General features: G+C 36.6%; 2 non-coding genes across 2 annotated transcripts; both read left to right on the plus strand.

Annotated features, from left to right (window-relative positions):
• Positions 1–1921: 1921 nt before the first annotated feature.
• On the plus strand, positions 1922–2040 carry LOC144956209 (5S ribosomal RNA). The gene has a single exon (XR_013641924.1). It is a non-coding gene; the product is annotated as a 5S ribosomal RNA (ribosomal RNA).
• A 1175-nt stretch (positions 2041–3215) lies between these two features.
• Positions 3216–3334, plus strand: LOC144956205 (5S ribosomal RNA). Its single transcript, XR_013641921.1, has one exon. It is a non-coding gene; the product is annotated as a 5S ribosomal RNA (ribosomal RNA).
• The last annotated feature ends 2666 nt before the right edge of the window (positions 3335–6000 follow it).

Here is a 6000-nt window from a genome sequence, read left to right on the forward strand (position 1 = left end):
TGTTTTGTTTTGTTTTGTTTTGTATATTTTGCTTTTAGGTTTGTTTTTTTTTTTTTTGTTTTTTGTTTTTTTTTTGTTTTTTTTTTTTTTTTTTTGGGGGGGGGGGGGGGGGGGTGTGTGTGTGTGTGTGTGTGTGTGTGTGTGTGTGTGTGTGTTTTGTTGTTGTTGTTTGTTTGGTTTTTCTTTTTTGGTATTTTTTTTGGTTTGTTTCGGTTTTATTTTAATTCTTGTTTTTTTTAGTTTTAGTTGTTTTTTTTTTGTGTGTTTTTTTTGTTGTTGTTTTTTTTGTTTTGTTTTGTGTTTCTGTAATTTTTTCTCTGTTTTTGTCTGGCACTGTTTCATGCACATTTTTTTCAGATCTTCAACTTATACCAGTGCCTGCTCCTTAATTTATCATAATTTTCAAAAAGTACTTTCCGGAAGACTTAACAGACCCAGCTTGTCAATCACTGATCCATCTCGGACCCTTAACGTGTGAAGAGAATACTCAACCAACTGAGCTTTCAATGGCCCTTGAGACAAACGATGGAGTAAAAAATACTTATTTATTTCAAAATAGCGCATCTAAGGCAATCAAATATTTTAAGTAAGCACCGTCACTAACCCTGTCACAACCACGACCACCATCACTACTATCATCAGGAACATCATCATCATCATCATCATCATCATCATCATCATCATCATCATCATCATCATCATCATCACCATTATCATCATCATCATCATCATCATCATCATCATCATCATCATCATCATCATCATCATCATCATCATCATCATCATCATCATCATCATCATCATCATCATCATCATCATCAACATTATCATCATCATCATCATCATCATCATCATTATCATCATCATCACATCATCATCATCATCATCATCATCATCATCATCATCATCATCATCATCATCATAAAATTTATAGAATTAGACATCTTTTGGATACTGAGACTGTCAAAACGTTAATGACATCATTTGTACTAAACTGTTACAATCGTCACCAAAATATAGATAGTATGCGCTTGGCAAAGAAGCTCATAACATTGCCATCCGGAAGTATAACGGACCAACACACACAACTGTGTGTATCCATGAACGTTTATAGTCAAGTTAATACAGTTCAGTGAGCATTACTCATAAACGCGGATGGCAAAAAAAACAATAACAAAGACCTGAGTGACGTCATATTCGAACTATCTATATAATTAGACAGCTTCAGTCAGTGGAAAATAGAGCTGCTAGAATGGTGACTGGGGCGGGGAGGGGGGGGGGGGGGGGGGGGGGAACTTTGTTTATAATGTTCTCGAGTAGGGAGACTTTTTAAATAAAAGAATACTGGGGGTGTAGGAGCTTTCAGAAGGCCTCCCCTTACCCTCTCTGTTTTATGATTAGATGTAAAGTAGTCTAGCCTAATCTAATTTATTTTTGTTATTTTTCTTTTCTTAACGTCTTCCAAGAAAGTACAGATGATAAACAAATAATTTTTAAAAAAATATGATTATGCTCAATCAAGAAGAAGTAGAATAAACATTTTTTAAAAATATAAGCTCCAACGTTTCGACGGAAAGGGACACGTACATGAAAAATATGAAGAAAAACCGCAGAAACAACAAAAAAGAAAACGCATACTATAGATAGTATGCGCTTGGCTAAGAAGCTCATAACATTGCCATCCGGAAGTAAAACGGACCAACACACAAAACTGTGTGTCACCATGAACGTTTATAGTCGGGTTGATAATGTTTAGTGAGAACTACTCATAAACGCGGATGGCAAAAAACAATAACAAAGGCCAGAATGACGTCATCTTCATTCTATCTATAGTATAATTCTAAATTAGCTACAAATAATGCTGATAGGATTACTGATTATGGATAGACCGTATAAAAACGTAGTAAAGGTCATAGTAATTGTCTACGGTCATACCATGTTGAAAATACCGGTTCTCGTCCGATCACCGAAGTCAAGCAACATCGGGCGTGGTCAGTACTTGGATGGGTGACTGCCTGGGAACACCACGTGTTGTAGGTTTTTTTTTTTCTTTCTTTCCTTTCTCGCTGACTTCTCCCCCATTTTTTTTCTCCCTCTGGTATTCAGAGTAATATTCGTTTTTCGTGCACTTTTCATTTTCCCTCTCCACTCCCCTCTGCCCTTTCTGTTTTAGATTAGGTTTTATGTCTTTCTTTTAAAAGAAAAATTACTTTATCCAATTAATGTTGTTTTTTATTGCATTCGTTTATTTAATTTCATATTCACTTAGACGTCTAATTAAAAAAAAAATTATTTATTTATTTATTCATTTATTGGGTGTTTTTATTTATTAATTTATTTATTTATGCATCAATACGTTAATTACATTCTATTTATGTGATGTTTATTCAGATAAAACTAAGTAGCTTTGGTAAATTTCGTTTTGTTTCTCCAAATTTTGGGCAATGATTTTTGTCTCAAAATATTTTTTAAAAAAAGAAACGCAAACTCTAGTATATTGAAAAGTCAATTCGATGATAAATGCCTTGTGAAGCGTTGAATGATTGCCGTTGAATTCATTCTCCTTTCTGTTCTTGTTCTTAGACAGCCGATTGGGTGATTAGTTATAACTAGAGTCTTTCTGACAATAAACACGTTTAATGTTATACACAATTTTGCGTGTTGATACGATTTATTTGGCCGTAGATCAGATTAATATTTTATTCCAGCATAAATAAAATTTAATTTGTTGACGTTTGTGATTATCAGGGGAAACAATCCGTTTTAATACAATGATTTTTATGTTCATCAATTCTTTGGAATTAAGCCCCTTGTCAGCTCTCTTCCTTAAACTCCCCCCCCCCCCCCCCCCCCTTCTCCCAAACCCCCTACTAGAACATTATAAAAAAAAGTTTTCCCCCTCCCAAACCCCCTACTAGAACAAGAATACTGAGGATATAGGAGCTTCCGGAAGGCTCCCGCCTAATCTATTTTTCTTAACGTCTCCCAAGAAAGTGCAGATCATATATTTATATACAAATAAAAGTAAAATGATGCTCAATCAAGTACAAGAAGTGGAACAAACTTAAAAGATATTGTAATTTCAAGCATCGACGAAAAGGACAAACACATGAAAAATATGCGGAATAACTCTAGCAAGGACAAGAAGAAAGAAAACACCGAGCTTCAGTACTATTGGAATAATCCCATAAAATGTGGTAAAGGAAAGAGCAATTGTCTACGGCCATACCATGTTGAAAATACCGGTTCTCGTCCGATCACCGAAGTCAAGCAACATCGGGCGTGGTTAGTACTTGATTGGGTGACGGCCTGGGAACACCACGTGTTGTAGACTTTCATTTTTTTCCATTCCCTAGTTTTTTTCCAATTTGTATATATATATATATAACTTTTTCTTAGTTCAGTAATCGTTTTTTTTGTGCACTCTCCCTATCCACTCCCCTCTGCCCTTTCTGTTGGAAGTACCGTTTACAAACGACGTCTAACTTCTACGTCACGGCACAAGACCGAAGGGCTAGAGCTCAGGTGGTCGCTGTTTCGGATAAGTAAGTAAGAAGTACCGTTTTAATTTAATTTTTTTTTTAAATTAAGGTACTTTTTGTTATTGTCATTCTTCTGTTGCATATAATATATAAATTATAAAAACTAAATCAATGAAATAACAGTGCTCAACTTGTTTGATAATAGGAGCTATTTATAAAGTATTTCAAGAATAATATTGATCAACTTCTACAATATTTTTTCGATAGTCACATGAGTTAGATAAAGTCACATCTTTACGATAAAAAAAAAAATAAAACCCATACATTGCTATCTAGTCATCCGTGAACAAAAGTTACCATATTTGTTTTTCTTCTCCAGAGCAGCTATGTGGTTTAGTGGTATGACACTCGCTTTCGGATCGGAAGGTCCTGTGTTCGAGCCTCGCGCTCGGCGCATAGTTGAGTCCTTGGAAAAGGCTCTTTACTCACATTTTCTCACCGTACTCAAGTGTAAAATGAGTACCTTGTCCAAAAAAAATGTAATATCGCCTAACAGGCGTCATGTCCCGTCCTACATGTTAAATGTTGCTGTTGACCAGGGAGCCCATAAAACCCATACATTTCTAGTCATCCGTGAACAAAAGTTACCAGATTTGTTTTTCTTCTCTGGAGCATTCTCCACATGGCAGCAATAAATTATTATTATGTAGTATGACGGAATCCACCACTTATAATAAATCTCTCACCGTACTCAAGTGTAAAATGAGTACCTGGCCGTTAACAGCGTTGTCTTTGTCCAAAAAATTGTAATATCGCCTGACAGGAGTCATGTCTCGTCCTACATGTTAAATGTTGCTGTTGACCAGGGATCCATTGTAAAGCGCTTTGAGCACATGTAGCTCAATTTTTTTTTAAAAATCACTTTTCAGAGCATTCTCCAGATAGCAGCAATAAGTTGTTATGTAGTATGACAGAATCCAACGCTTATGATAAATAATTGAAAATGATCACTTAAGGTCATTTATGTGGGTGGACATTTCCGTGCGGTTTTCTGGTTGGTATTTTTATTTTATATTATCTTTGACATTATAAAGCCATTAAGTCATTATTAAAATTATTGCGTTACATTGTATATGTGACCCAACGTCTCAAAACGGTATTATGTCGGGATGGACCAGATTCTAAAAAGTCCAATTATAGTGAAACTAGTCAAAAATATGAATTATTGATATTTAGCACTCTAAAAAGCATCCAAACTCAACTTAAATCTGATATTTCTGGCTACAAATTCCATTTTCAGAAACTTAATCATCACGACTTAATACCGTATTGAGACGAGGGGTCACATATAATATTATTACCCAATCACTAAGAGAACACTTAGTACTCGCCCAGCATAAAACTTTCCTTAATTGTTCGTGATAATTTTCAGTGTGTCATTAAACAGACAATGAAATGATTTGCAGATGGCGACAGAAAGGGGGGATAACTGATGCTCAGTTTTTGATTCTTCTTCTTCTTCTTCTTCGTTCCCGTCACGTCACATGGTCAGTCCGGTCTGGTGAATGAAGCCCACAGTGGTCCTGAGGTCGTCCTCACTGCCGTACAGCTTCTTTGAGTATGGGGTTGGGTCAGGCCAGAAGTTCCTTCTCAACTGGTTGTACCTTGGACATTCCATAAGGACATGATGTCCATTTTCATTTTCAAGTCCGCAGTCACATTGTCCAGAGACACCTGCTCTGGACATCCTCCACATATGTTCCTTTAACTGGTTGTGTAGAGTTCTCAGTTTGAAAGTTTTTGATTCAAAATCTAATCTTATTTTTCAAGAATGTTTTGATATTATGTCGATGTGACGGATTTGGGGGGAAAAAAAGTAATGTAATTTTTTTAATCTCAAAAAGATGCCGTTGTCAAGTAGACAGATTGCAATGCCTTCGTTTGTAACAACAAGAGATGAAGTGTGTAGGAAAGTGCCAGAAGACAATAGAGAATAAAACATTTTTCGCGGCGGTGATGGAGGTTTGAACCCGCGACCTTACTGGTACGACAACTCCGCCTGGCCGGTGAGAGCGTGACTCTACCGTGTGAGTTATCCAGTGCTTGGTACCCCCTAACAGGCGTCGTGTATAGGTCCTACATGCTAAGTGTTGCTGTTGACTTGGGACCCCTTGTAAGGCGCTTTGAGCACATAATTTAGTGGATGTTGCGCTATATTATAGAGATGAATACAAACAAGCGGTTGATAACGAATAATTAGGAACATTCTTCCCCAAATCAATTCCACAAGGAAACGCCCCCGTTCTCTTCTTTTCACCTGTTCTCTTTCCGTAGAGGTCTCAAAATATAACTTGAGCATTTATATAGCGCAATATCCACTAAACGTGCTCAAAGCGCTTTACAAGGGGTCCCTGGCCAACAGCAACACATAACATGTAGGACGAGACATGACGCTTGTCAGGCGATATTACAATTTTTTGGGACAGAGACAACGCTGTTAACGGCCAGGTACTCATTT

Source organism: Berghia stephanieae, chromosome 10 (assembly GCF_034508935.2).
Source record: "Berghia stephanieae isolate SIO BIC M18660-M18661 chromosome 10, UCSD_Bste_1.3, whole genome shotgun sequence".
In the NCBI taxonomy this organism is placed as follows: Eukaryota; Metazoa; Mollusca; class Gastropoda; order Nudibranchia; family Aeolidiidae; genus Berghia; species Berghia stephanieae.